At 43.2% G+C, this 13,558-nt stretch overlaps 1 long non-coding RNA gene across 1 annotated transcript in view; it reads right to left on the bottom strand.

Moving 5' to 3' along the window:
* Positions 1-13,558, bottom strand: part of LOC149321426 (uncharacterized) — a 49,095-nt gene that overhangs the window by 24,327 nt on the left and 11,210 nt on the right. The window contains exon 2 of the long non-coding RNA XR_016277923.1: positions 4,412-4,526. This is a non-coding gene — a long non-coding RNA (uncharacterized LOC149321426). The remainder of the gene's footprint in view (positions 1-4,411; positions 4,527-13,558) is intronic.

The following is a 13,558-nucleotide window of genomic DNA, read 5'->3' as shown; positions in this document are numbered from 1 at the left end:
TGATTGCATAGGAGACAGCATAGCAATTCTAGCTCTATAACAGCGTAGTGTGTTATTGTCCCTGTTGGGGTGTGGAAAGACCCACTGTGTCCACCACAACCACCTGCAGAGTTGAACCACGTCGACAGGACGCCAGGGAGAAGGAATCTGAAGAGATGTCTGCAAAGGTATTCAGGCCAAGAAGGAGAATATTCCTTCACCACTGCAAACGGCCTTGAGCTCCCGGCTTGAGAAATAACGACAAGAGCACTTCAAGCCTTCACTCTACACGACGACTTTAATAAATAAGTTACTATAATAAATAAGTTACTTTGCCAACCAAAAACAACCATAACAATAAAACAGAGAGGCAGTTACTCTAACCCCAACTGTCATAACTAACTCTCTCTCAGAAGGACCAACTGTCTCACTCTCCCTCAGTGACAGTTGCGAACGACAGTTGACACTTGCATCACCATTCCAATGATGCACTGTTTAAATGCTGACACAAATAACTGCCACTAGAGCTGTAAATAACTTCCACAACAGCTCCCCCTAGTGGCCACATCCATGTCATTTTATCAGACCTGTTTACCATGGTCTTGACAGTCCCAATTCTCAAAAAGTTTCTTCAGCTATTTCAATTCTAGCAAGGTGATGCTTGAGTGTAAATTTCTCTAACAATGCAAGAGTCCAAACTTTGTCTAACCAGAAAGAAATGGATAAAGCTTTTGAGATTCTTTCATGCCCTTGCTATCACCATCCTTTCTGCATGCATCAGGAAAGATATAAGATCCTTTATGCAAGGTATTTTTATTTGCTTTAACATAGATAAGTTCAATAAAGTACTTTGAAAGCATATATGTCGACTAGTTATTTTTGTTAATCCAATCAAGAATCTCCAGCCTGTTCAACTCTTGATGTGGACAAAGCTATACTAATAATTTCTATAATTTCTAGTAGTTAAAAAAAAAAAGGGGGGGGGGAGAGCTTTTCTGACTAACACTATTGCATTCTCACAGAACCATTTGGCAGAGCTGTTTTGAGTGGTCAAGGTTCTGTTACAATCTGGCCCCAAGAAGAACGTAAGACAGTCAATAGCCTGCTGTGAAGAACATGGCTACCATTTTTTGCAGATAAAATCAGCTTTAATCTCGTTAAGAAGATTGCTGCATTCCATTTAAAGTGCCTTATCCCCAATGGGATAGAGGTGTGCTTAATTTTAAAAAAGAATTTTATTGCATTCACCGGTGGTTGGGCGAATGCAGCTCATATACAACCCAGATGCCAGCCAGTCATATTTCGTGGCTATTGAAGAACAGGTTAACTTGGGCGTTTTACAGACTGCCCAAAAAGGCGGTCTGCCACCGCCCTTGTTTGCTGTGCAAGGGAGCCACAGCAGACAAACTGCATGGCTCCCCTGCGCAGCAAAAAGAACCCGCAAAAAGTGGGTTCTTCTTGCGGCACAGTTATGACACTGCAAGGAGCCAATGGCGCCCTTGCGGCGTCACAACTATGCCGCAACGTGCGAACACTAAGCGTCTGTCACGTCAAAATGGCAGCACCCATCTGTATAGGCACCACCATTTTGACGCCCTCGTTACATGCGAGGGGCAAGGCGCATCGGGAAGCGCTGCCCCTCGCGTGTAACGACAGCGCCCAATAGGGCCATCTATAAAGTGCCTTGGTTACCTCCCTTTTAGATTAGGGCAATGCACTTTACTTGTGGCTGCCTTTGAAAAGTGCTCAAAAACTTCATTGCCCCAACAGCCCCCTTGTTGCTACAGCTCCACTGGCTGCCTGTCCATTTCTGGGCACAATTCAAAGTGCTGGTTTTGACCTATAAAGCTCTGTACAGTTTGGGTCCAGGTTATTTGAAGGAGCATTAGGTTCTTTTATGAGCCCACGAGAGCACTAAGATCCTCTGGAGAGGCCCTTCTCTCTGTCCTGCCACCTTCTCAGGCTCATTTGGTGGGAACAGGAGATAGGGCTTTCTCAATGGCTAGTCAAAGACTTTGGAACTCAGCCCTCCTTGTCCTGAGAGGCCAGGCTGGGTCTTTTCTTGCTCTCCTTCTGCTGACAACTGAAAACATTCTTGCACCACCAGGCTTTTGGAAACTGAATGGAATGAATAAAAGTGCCCGGCCACAGAATGACTTCCCCCAACATCATATATCAGCCCACCGCTCTGTCCCTGCTGTATTTTTTATTGTGTTTTTAACAGATGTTTTAATTGTAACTTATTTAATCTTGTTTTAAGGGGAGGAATTTGGGATATAAATTTGTAAATGTGGATTTTAACGTGTTGTAAGCCGCTTTGATTGTCCTGTCACAGAAAAGTGGGATATATATAAAAGTTTTATTTTATTTTATTTTATTAAATATGTGCTGTGCTGTTTTGATGGTTTGTATGTCATCTGTTAATGGGCTTTACTATTTCTAATGTTTAATGTTTTAACTTTGTAATTTTTTTTAAAAAAATGTATTTATACTGTTATTATTGCTTTTGTATTGCTTTTAATTTGTATTGTTTTAAATACGTTGTTAGCTGCCTTGAGTCCCATTACTGGGAGAAGGACAGGTCAACGAAATAAATAAATTATTTAAAAAATCAAATCTATTCCTAACAGTTGAGAATGTGTGGTCATATCAGACTTCTGTGTCCGTAGGGAGATGAGTCCACTCCATTTTTTTGTCTTGACTTTAAAGGAGCTTCCCCAGGTGTTCAGCCCTCCCCTCATCAAATAGTTCCAGCACTGTGGCCAGCAGTTTTCACATTTTGGGTTAAAACTAGGACAGATTCAGTTCTCCACTGACACAGGAGTTTTTTGCACAGCTAAAAAAAAATCTGACTTGCTTTGCCCGGTTTGAATCTTCTTCCAATATGTAGCTGGATATTATCACTTGCATTTTGCTGCCTCCAGCCTAAAACTGGCCTAAAACCCGGCTAGAATCCAAGCTCAGCTGGCTGATTTGCAAAGCTGGGAAGCTCCTGACTTTGCAAATTGGTCAGCTGAGCACAGCTTCTAGCTGGGGTTTAGGTGGGTTTTAGGTGGGAGGCAGCATCTGCGGTAAAATGTGAGTGATAATATCCAGCTGCCTCCTGGAAGAAGATTCAAACCGAGCAAAGTAAATCGTATATTTTAGCTGTGTGAAAAACTCCACAGAAGCCACCGCCACCACCACTATTGTTGAGAATATAGATCCTGCTTCTGTTTGAGGGAGCAGCAGCAAATTTGTTGCTGTCTTTTAAATGCAGAGCAGCCACCGCAATGATACCTCACTCCCTTTGTATTGTTCACTCCTATATACAGACAGCCCTCCATATCCACAGATTCTGCATCCACAGATCCAACCATCCACAACTTGAAAATATTCCTCCCCCTCCCCCGAGAAAATCCAAAAAGCAAACCTTGATTTTTCCATTTTATACAAGGGACACCATGTTACTAAGCCATTTTATTTAATGGAACTTGAGCATCCACAGATTTTGATATCCATGGGAGGTTCTGGAACCTAACCCTAGTAGATACCAAGGGCCTACTGTCATTGTTTAAACTCACTTTTACATTTATTTAGTATAATGATTAATCCATCCCATTTTCAAAATTATTCTCAGTGCAACAAGGAGCTTTTGTTGCTTGGTGCAACAACTGGGTGGGTGCTGTGTTGATTTTACTGGTGTGTTTTGAAAACTGTGTTTTGAAAACTGTGTTTTCAATTTTTATGCCTTTATTTCATGTTTTAAGTACGGTAGATGTCTCCTGTTCAATTGTAACACCTCTCTGAATCTCATTTGCAGAAAAAAGAGATGATACTGAACAAACCAATGAACAATATAGGCTAGATTAATATTCAGTGTGCTTAAAAATTAACCCAAATCTGTAAAAATCATCAAACAGTTCCCATTTACAATGTTCGGAGGGCCACTGAGTAAGATCTTGTCAGTGGCAGACTCCTCATCCTCCTCTTCTCAAACATTTTTATCTCTCACTTTGGGCACAATCCACAGCCCTGCCAAGAGGAACAGGAGTTTAGGTTTCATTTCTTGCCGTTCTCATTGCTTGCTCATCTGAAAGTGTCAGAAGAACAGACAACATTCATGTCTACATATTGGTGACATCAGAGAAGGACTCTGGGAAAGGGGTCCAGTTTCTCAATCATTTCAGCTAGCAAGTGGCTGATGAATACAGCAGGGCTGTTTTACCACATTTGAAATAACAGATTAATAACAGATACCATCTAAAGAGGGGGTCTCCTAAGACTTTACTTCCAGGGTATAAAACTACTTAGTACTGTGGGAGTGGCAATGGGGAACGGGCCTTCAGGGATCAGTTTCTCACTCAGCAGGTGTCCAGTTATGGTGACAAGTCATGCTGGCTGTGGTAAAGACAGCAAATTAATGTTACCAAATTAATTATTCCATGCAAACCTTGGATTAAGAACAGGTCCCTTCCAACTCTTGGTCCAGTCTTCATTCAGTTAAAGCAGACAGTTGAAAATAATAATTGCAGTCACAAATACTTTCTTTCTGGCTTTTGAATTTCCTGATGAGAAATGAGAAGATAAAACAAGGGGATCAGTCAAGCAAAATGATAATCTTACCCAAAATACCTAACTGAATCTGCTGTATAGAGATGGGGGCATGGAACTCTGAAGCAATCTGTGTGTCCTCCTAGGCAAATCTCCAAATAAACACTGTGCCATTTGAAGAACTCACAAGGGACAGTCAGGCATGCTGGCATCCTGCCATTCATCAAAATTAGATGGAAAATTAACAGTACTTTCTCAGTTGTATAGCACTTCATACCAAAATATCGGGGGTGGGAGGGAGGAATCAGCATGTGCTTCATAAACTACAGCAAAGCATTAGACCACAAAAAGCTATGGATGTCTCTTAAGGGCATGGAAGTGTCACCACATCTGGTAGTCCTGATGAAAATTCTACTGTTAGATTAGAATGTGGAGAAACAGAATGGTTCCCAGTTGGTAAAGGGGTCAGGCAAGGCTGCATCATATTACTCTATCTTTTCAACTTATATGCACAAAACATAATAATAATAATAATAATAATAATAATAATAATAATAAGTTTTATTTATAGACCGCTATTCCGCAATGATCATCATATGAAGAGCAGGCTTAGACTCAGAACAACAAGGAGTAAGGACAGGAGGAAGAATTATCATCAATCTAAGATATGCGGATCACACCATACTACTAGCAAAAAGCATCATGGACTTGAAACAGTTACTAAGGAAGGTCAAAGAAGAAAGTGCAAAAGCAGGCTTAATGCTGAATATAAAGGGGGGGGGGGAATGACCACAGAGGAACTACACAAATTCAACCTAGATAATGAGGAAATTAAAATAGTTAGAGTTCCTCTATCTTGGATCAAGCATAGAACAGAATGAAGACTGTAGTCAGGAAATTAGAAGAAGACTAGGAATGGGAAGGGCAGCTATGAAAGAATTGGACAAGATCATAAAGAGCAAAGTTATACAACTGAATATTAAAGTAAGAATAGTCCAAGCCATTGTATTCCTCATTACCATGTGCAAGAGCTGGACAATTAAAATGGCAGATAAGAGGAAAATCAACACATTTAAGATGTGCTCCTGGAGAAGAGTGTTGAGGATACCGTGGAAAGTCAAAAAGACAAACAAATGGGTCCTTTAGCAGATAAACCAGAAATATTCCTGGAAACCAAGATGATAAAATTGAGGATGTCATACTTGGGCCACATAATGAGATTTGAAAAGACAATAATGAGTCATTAGAAAAGGCAATAATGCTAGTTAAAGTAGAAGGTAGTAGAAAGAGAGGAAGACCACATGCCAGATGGATAGACTCAACCAGGGAGGTCATCGGTATGAAATTATAGGATCTGAGTAATGCAGTGGAGGGCAGAGAGTGTTGGAAATGTCTAATTCACAGGGTTGCCATGAGTTGGGGATGACTCAAGGACAGTTAATAACAATAACAAGTAACCTGTTAATTATCTGTAATACAAATACACCAGTCAGGAATCATTTTGGGCCTATACAGATAGGCCAAAATAAAGCTGCTTTGTGTCACTTTGGAAGTACGCTGTTTAAATGACACACACATCTTAAGAGGCCAGAAGCTGTCCTTAGGACTGGCGCGTGGCTTTGGTGTAGCTTCTGGCCTCTTAGGACACATGCATCATTTAAACAACATACCTCCAAAGTGACCCGAAGCAGCTTTATATTGGCCGGTCTGTACGGGCTCATTGACTCCCTTGCTTTCCAGACCAAACCAAGAGAAAACCAATGTACATGAAAAGAACAATCAGTTTTAAAATACCTGGCAAGGTGCACAGTGCTTTGGCAAGAACGTCTGCCTAACAGATGTCAAGGAACATAAAAAGGAGGTCAAGGAACTGCCAAGTAGAGATGGATAAGGAAAGGTGTTAAAAATTAAGATTTTTAACAAATGTATTTAATTCATTGTGTACGAGACTCTTAATGGAAGCATGCCCATAGCTTTCACACTATCAGAAGAAAAAAATGATATCAGATCCTTTCTTCATTTCCCCCCTTCCAAATTATATGCATATAAGTATGTCTAGCTAAAAATGCACAAATGTGCACAAACAAGCTCTGGTTAATGAGAGAAATACATAAAAATGCATTCATCAAGAAAAATGTGTAAATATATCAGGAAAAATGCATGCCCAAATACCTATGAATTTTCATGTGGGAAGAGGAAAGAAACCCTTACAATCCAGCACAGAACCAGGACAGGATGAGGACCCTGGTAGGATTCTGAGAAATGCAACAAAAATTAAACTCTCAGATTTTACTGTCCCTCTCATCTTTACATAGTGATTCAAAGCACAGGCTTAGTCTGTAGATGTAATTTGTTTGCCGTGCTACTTTGGTCTGCTAACTGTTGGCATAAATATAAGAATTATACACAAGGCAAAATAGGCAGGCGGATGTTTAATTTTAAATCAAAATTATCAAAGGATTGTTTGGTTCTTCTACCTTTTGGGCACTAGCACAAGTACTTAAGTGAGCATTCACAATAACATTGGTTTGCAACTGCAGAGAGAAACAGAGGCCCTTTCACACTTCGTTACAATTGTTAGGTTATGATTCTACTTTAACTGCCATGGCTGTGTCCTCTGAAATCCTGAGGTTTGTAGTTTGGTGATGCACTAGAGGAAAGCTCTGGCTGAGAAATTCTAACCCCCCCCCAAACCCCGCCTGTAAATCCTAGGATTCTGTACAATGTTAGACGATTTCAGCATTTCCTGATGAAAGTGCACCTAGTCCCTTCACCAGAAAGGACAAAAAGATCACTTAAGGGGTCCTTCTAACTTTCATCCTAAGAAGGAGCACCCACTTACGTCAAGAGAGTTGCTGCAAACAACCCCTCCCCCTTCATAATTTTTTTGCTTTTCCAGGGAAAGAATAAAAAAGGAGGAGGAAAGCAAACAAGTCATGGAGGGATTTTCTGTTGCTCTAGTCAAATATGGTAAGAGCGGTTCAAAAGAGGCTAATTAAATTCCAAAATCCCTAAGCAAATTCATTAATAATGATTTTGAAATAAGCAGTTAACCAAGAAAGCTTTCAAGGTGGGAAATGATTGATATGGAGGAAAGAGAGTGTGGCAAGATAGAGAAGTGGGGAGGGAGGGAACTCCGTAAGATGTGAGACAAGACATATAGAAACTGACTTTTACTTTGCCTATGCACCATGCATATGCAAGAGTATATACTGATGGGGACACAACAGAGACACTCAATGGTTAGCGTTCTTTTGGTTCATGCCAACTAGAGTAAACCCATTCAATTGCTTGTTGACAGGTAAGTCAACACGTAGGTAAATCACACTGATTCATTTCATCTCCTCTAATCAGGACTAACAACAGGATTTAAGCTAATGTTCTCCAGAATAAAAAGCAGCCTAGAATAGTTGGGATCTACCCTTAGGACAGAAATAGAATCCACCTTCAAGACAGAAAATTTACAGAAATTTTGGTTTTATTAAAATATGAATGACCATTCTAACAGCATGCAGAGGTGTAATAATCAAGGTCTGCTAGTTTTAACAAGTGTTAAACATTACATCCAAATATCTAGGGCGGGATAGAGACCACCCAAAAAGGGCAGTCTGCCACCGCCTCCATTTCCACCAGCGGGAAGCCTCAGCTGCCAAACAGCGAGGCTTCCTGGTGGCAGAAAAAGAACCCGCAAAAAGCAGGTTCTTTTTGCGTCGCACTTGCGATGCCCGAATGCAGAAATGGTGCACTCGTAATGTCGCAAGCGCGACAGGACGTGCGGACACTACGCATCCATCGCATCAAAATGGCGGTGCCCGTGTGTACAGGGCGCCACCATTTTGACAACCCCATCATGTGCTAGGGGTGAGGCTAGTATGGATGGTGCATCCTCGGCCAACCCCTAGCACGTGACAAGGGCGGCGCAAAGGCCCATCTAAATCGGGCCCAATACTGCCTTCATCAAACCTCCAGATGTGTGTGGTATATAAATATATATTATGCTATTTATATTAAAAAATAAAATAAATTCAAAGTGGTATATGTATGTACATGTGTGTACCTTCAAGTCGCCTGTACAAAACCTAGGCTCCTTCTTTTCCCTTCTCTGTGAAGCAACAAGAAAATCAGAGGCATTTGCTTCCATGTTCGGCAAACACTGGTTTAGTATTATGTCTGAACTTCAACAAACTGAACCTGAACAAACTGAGCAAACCTGAACAAGCATTAACTAAGACTCATCAACAAACTTCACATCATGGCTAAATGGAAGAAGATGCTTCCTGACTCCACTGCAGGCTCTTGCTTGAGGAGGTGTGGGGGCTAGAATTACTTATACACCAGGCTGTAGCATCTTAACCAGGGATAAGGCAACAAACCACTAGTTGCCACTAACAATGGCTAACAATTATGTCTGAGCAGCATCTAATGCTGAGAAGTTTCAGAAACGAGTCTTAAAAGTGATCTTTGCTTCAGTCAGTTGAGAGTATGAGTGCAAAAATTAGCAATGAACATACAGTACCTACATATGATATTTCTTGTCCATTCTGGTAAGAGAGGCTCCAGTATGCCTTTCGAAACTATCAGAGACTGGAGATTACCGCATATCGTTCTCAGAACGTTCTGCACGTAACGTGATGAGAACGTTCCTGGAACGGATATTACCTCATTGAGTAAACTGGAACGTGATCAGAACGTGATTGGAACGCATTTTACTGCACAGCGCTTCCTTTTTCTTGAAACCGTTCTCAGAACGGTTTGCTGTATTACGTTTTGTGGGCTGTGTACTGATGACGTTGCCACTCAGTGGTTGGACGGCTCGGGAGAGGCTTGGGGCATGGAGCTCGCCTCTCCTGAGTCCCTCGGCTTACTGAAATCCCTCACCTCCCTTCCCCATAGGAATCAATCCAAAAACGGAGTTTAAAAGGAGCAGAGAGCCCTATGGGTCTTCATCTGGGGAGGCAGAGGTTGCTTGGCTATGGGGATGTCCTGCCATCTCTCTCTCTCCCCTCTTTCCCCATAGGAATCAATCCAAAAACGGAGTTTAAAATCTCTCCCAGATGCAGACCCAAAGGGCTCGCCTCTGCTCCTTTTAAACTCAGTTTTTGGATTGATTTCTATGGGGAAGGGAGGTGGGGGATTTCAGTAAGCCTAGGGACTCTGGCCGGGAGAGTGCTTCTCAGCCTCACTGAGAAGTCTTCCCTCCGAAGATTCCCTTGGGAGGGAAGGAAGGCAAGCGCCCCCCCCCCAGCTTGTCTTCCCCTCCGAAGGGAGTCCGAGGATTCTCTTGGGAGGGAAGGAAGGCAAGCGCCCCCCCCCCCCCAGCTTGTCTTCCCTCCAAAGGGAGTCCGAGGATTCTCTTGGGAGGGAAGGAAGGCAAGTGCCCCCCCCCCCCAGCTTGTCTTCCCTCCGAAGGGAGTCCGAGGAATCTCTTGGAAGGGAAGGAAGGCAAGCGCCCCCCCCCAGCTTGTCTTCCCTCCGAAGGGAGTCCGAGGATTCTCTTGGGAGGGAAGGAAGGCAAGCCCCTATAAAACGTTGGGGCTTCATATGCTGGCATATGTTTGAAGAAAATAGGATAAAACCTATGTAACTTGATGGGCCAAGGGCAGAGTCCCCTCCTTGGCAGCCTGGGCTTTAAGGGAGCTCCACGGAGGTCCCTTCAAGCGGAGGGAAAGGGAGGGGACTGGACCAAGGGCAGAGCCCCGGCAGCCATTGCAGCTCTTTAAACCAGTTAGAAAAGAAGAGTCCTCTGCTGTCATCCCATTTCCCCTTTTTGGCACCTTGACACCCTTTTGCTCCTGTGTGTGTGCATGTAATGTGTGCCTTCAGGTTGTGAGCTTCCCTCCCCGCTTTAACTCTTGTCTGGCTCTTTGCTATGGAATTCTGGGAGTTGTTTGCTTGCTTTTGTGTGGTGCTCCAAACAGAGGAGCTTTTGTGGGTTCCCTCCTGGAGGGAAAGAGGAGAAGGTCCTGGGCATCCCTGCCTCCTGCATTGTGACAGCACAGGAGCCCCACTGGACATGACACTAGAGGCCCCCGCAGAAGCAGCTAGACCCTCTCCCTCTTGCTCTCTGCTCTGGTCTCCTCTTTCCCTCTCTCTTTCTCTCTCTTTCCTTGCTTTCCTCTTCTCTTCCTTGTCCCACCTTTCCTCCCTTTCTCCTTCCTTCCCTTCCTCCTTCTTCCCCCCCCTCTCTCTCGCTCTCTCTCTCTCTCACACACACACCTTCCCTCACTGCAGTTGCTGGCCTCCCTGCCTCCCTGCCTGTCATTCTTTCAGCCAATCAGGAGACGGAGGAATGAGAGAACGGATTTGAGAACAGATAAGAATACCGCACAGACCTCTGTTGGAACGTTCTCATCACGTTTCAGCTCACTGGGAATACATTCAATCTGTACCCTCCTAGAACACATGTAGGACACATTTAGAACGTTCTGAGAACCCAATTGGAACACATACGTGCGGTATACTCAAATGTGTTCCGTTCTCATCACGTTCTGAGAACGTTCTCAGAACGCAGTGCGGTAATCTCCACTGTGTCATGTTGTGCTTCTGTCCTATGTAAGGGTAAAGTTGGAGCAAACATATCAAAAGTGATGAAGGTGCTTGGTTTGTTCTATCCCCACATTTCAAACAAAGGTACATATCCTACTCCTCTGTACTCAGCAAGCCTGAAAAGCCTGTTCTCCAGGTTTTCTGGCTGCTTTTGTTTAAACAATAGCTTCAGAACTTTCCTTTTGGGGGCCACAAAAAAACAAACTATTCCAAGCTCTAGAGATGGGCATGTGACTGATCACAAGTAGAACTTGGAAGATGCATTATACTATGTCAGAATGTTTGTCTATGTTATCCAATATTATCTACTAGGCTGGCAACAGCTTTCCAGAGTCTCAGATGGAGAATTCTTACCTGTTAACTACTTACACGAGCCTTTTCTCCAAAAATGTGAATATGTATATTGAGGCCTTTAAAGTAGGTATTCCACAACCGAGCTATGGCCCCTTCTTTGGCATGTGCAGCATAACACTACACCAGACATAGAGCAGGTCTACACTGGCCAGAATACTCTGGGCTGCTCTAGTATTACTCTGGTATGCTCTGGATTTTCTTGGACAATTTGGAGCAAATGGTGAGTTTTTAATAATCACTTTAATACAGGGATGGCCCAAATTTAATGTGAAACTACCCTTCCCATGTGAAGACAGTCTGCAATTGAATTGAGTCTTTGCCCCTGCATTGTGCAATGCAAGGCTGGGAGAGGAAAGTTTCATTTGGCCATTGTAGACCTGCCATAGTCCTAAGGGTTTCTGCTAAGAGAAGAAAGTGAACAGATTCCTACAATCCAGCCTTAACACAATGCTCTCACAGAGCTCTTTAAAAAGACAGTTGTGTGCCATGTCACAGCTTCTTCTCACATAATATTATGACATGAGATCCTGTTTGCCTCATTCTGGCACGCACACACAAAGATCTGTATTGAAATCAGGGGTCACCGGGGGCAAAGTACCAATATAAAGAGCCATGGGTGCCCTATTCTCTAAGACTGGCCTTTCAGTCCTTGATTCCCTTTGCCCCCCCCCCCTCTCCCTCCACCCAACAGTACATGAACTTTTTAAGATGGAGAATTTAAATCTAGAAACTAGAAGACAGCAAGCGGGTGGGGGGAGAGTTCCCAGTTTGATTGGCCGTGACTAGCTGCAATTAAAAACTATAATTTATTACCCTGAACTATGAGTATAATTTCAGTGCAGAGAATTAAGGTTTTCTTTTGAGATGGAAATAAAGATTAATTTTTAATTTCCTTTCTCACTGCACATTTAAGAGCAATAGACTCCACAGAAAACTACAGGTCAAAATAGTTTTATGGGAGGATGACAATGTTCCATTGGTGTATAATTTAATGCCCTTGCTGCCTTTTTAATATTTGACTGCAGCTCCCTCATGCGAGACAGAGGTGGTGGATGCTGTGCGTGTGAGTGGGTGTGCCACAGCAGTGAGGGCAACCTGACTTTGACATAAGAGAGGAAAAAAGTGTGTGAGAGAAGGAAATTTCACCCTTCGACACTTAGACCAAAAGCTAAGCCTTCTTCCCATGATGAAACAACCTCAAGGGAGAGGCCTAGATGCAGGTGCTACCACTGGAGTGGGTGGAGGGTGCCCCTTAAGCCCCCCCTTCAAATCAGTCATAATTGCTCCTCAGCAACACCACCTCCACTTCTGGTCAGATCACTGGTAGTATTCCCCAAGGGTTAAACAATGCATTATGTGACATAACAGATAGTATGCATTTGATCAGGGAAGAAAAAGGTATATTCCCAGTAAAGCTGCACAATTGCACTGAAGATTTTCAGACGAAGTTGTGCTTATCCAGAACTTAACCCATGAAGAACCAGCAATGCTCCAGCAACGAACAATTCACAGGGGAAGTCTCATGAATGGTTTGTTGCTGGAGCATTCCTGGATCTTCATGGGTTAAGTCCTGGATAAGCATGATGTGTCTGAAGATCTTCAGCATGATCATGCAACTTTGCTGGAAGTATGCCCTTTACTCCTGGCTCCACCCCCCCCCCCCCCCGCCGCCGGTCTGATAATCTCCACTGAAAATTGCATGCATCCAGAACTCTTATATTTGCAGCATTCTCATTCCCTTGGTACTTTTGCTTGCTCCTATTCTTTGGATCCATAAACTGTATTTCTAAATATTCATCTGAATTTTTAAGTGACTTCAGTGCTAGGCATTTGGGAACTGAAATAAAATTTCATGGGTGGGGGGCAGAATTGTTATTGGCAAAGGGTAATGCCCTCACGAATCAGTGTTGTTATGACTCTGGAGACAAGGGTTTGATTCCCCACTTGGCCATGGAAACTCACTGGGTGACCTTGGGCAAGTCACACACTCTCAGTCCCAGAAAAACCTCTGGGTAGGTTTGCCTTAGGGGTGCCATATGTCAGAAACGACTTGAAGGCACAGAATAACAAAGTGCCTTCATTCTTTCCCCTCTTGCTGTAGCTACACTCCTGCACACAGGGAGTTTTAACTATTCCCACTGACCAG

This window comes from Sceloporus occidentalis, unplaced genomic scaffold (genome assembly GCF_023333645.1).
Source record: "Sceloporus occidentalis isolate IW3139 unplaced genomic scaffold, rSceOcc1.0.p SCAF_1, whole genome shotgun sequence".
Taxonomy (NCBI): domain Eukaryota; kingdom Metazoa; phylum Chordata; class Lepidosauria; order Squamata; family Phrynosomatidae; genus Sceloporus; species Sceloporus occidentalis.
This window is presented reverse-complemented; position numbering and strand designations above follow the sequence as displayed.